The sequence below is a fragment of the Eucyclogobius newberryi genome, unplaced genomic scaffold (genome assembly GCF_026437365.1).
Source record: "Eucyclogobius newberryi isolate DKJ021-1_F unplaced genomic scaffold, fEucNew1.0.hap1 SCAF_12, whole genome shotgun sequence".
NCBI lineage: Eukaryota > Metazoa > Chordata > Actinopteri > Gobiiformes > Gobiidae > Eucyclogobius > Eucyclogobius newberryi.
The window spans coordinates 7711080-7712258 of NW_027315746.1; positions in this window are offsets into that span (position 1 = coordinate 7711080).

Genomic DNA, 1179 nt, shown 5'->3' on the forward strand with positions numbered 1-1179 from the left:
GCGACTTGATTAAAGATTTTTCAGGGATATTTTATAAAAAAACTACAACATATGCAGATCATGATTTAACATTTTATCACTATAAACATTGATCCAGAATAATAGTCGCCCGTGTGTGATATTTGTATTTCAGACAAATAAAATATGATTCATTTTGTATAAAGTCGAGACCAGGTCCTGGTTTAGGCCCAAGTCTAAGTCACCAAGAGGTGAAATCTGGTTTGGTTCTAGTCCTGGACTTAGTTTAGTCCCAATTTGGACCTGAACCAGGACCAGAACCAGGACCAAACCCTGTGACACACGTTACACATCGTTATAAACTCAGATGTAAAGACTGAATGTTGAATGGTTTGTCATGTGTGAGTAAAGTGTTGTTCAGGTGAAGCTCTGACACTTCGAGGACGTTTCCCCTGAGATTCTTGGCGAAAGCTGGAGCCGTCATCGAGTTATTCATCATTAATAAAACGTGACGTTTCTTCGTTTCCCGAACACAAAAACCTCGTCTTTCCTCAGGTCGTTTCAGATGTTTCCACAGATTCTGAGGGTTTTTCTGTTTATAAGTTTATAAATGTATCAGAAAATACACGACTTTAGAGGTTTTCATAAAACATTCCCATGATTCCATTTGACCAAACTCATATTCAATGTGTGACACATATATATATAAATATATATAAATATATATACACAGTACAGACCAAAGGTTTGGACACAGAGTGAAGGCAAAAGAGCAGACAAGAGCTGAACATGTGCAACATTTCAGGAGACGAGCTCTTGAAGCTCATCAAGCTAAAGGAGGAGAAACTGTGAAGAACCTACAATATAAAACATATTTTCAGTTATTTCGCACTTTTTTTTAAAGTATATAATTCCACATGTGTAATTCATAGTTTTGATGCTTCAAAGTGAATCCACAATTTTCATAGTCATGAAAATAAAGAAAAAAGGTGTCCAAACTGTTGGTCTGTACTTATATATATATATATACACACATAAATGTGTACACGTCTTACAGAGACAAATAAAGGCAGAGGAAGAAAGGAGCTTTGTCAGAACAATAAAACACAGCAAATGGTGTTTATTGTAAAGTGTAGGACATTGTTATATGTGATAATCTGATAGTGTGTTCTCTATTGTGCCACGAGCTAAACTACAGTATTTACAGGTACATTTGTGTTG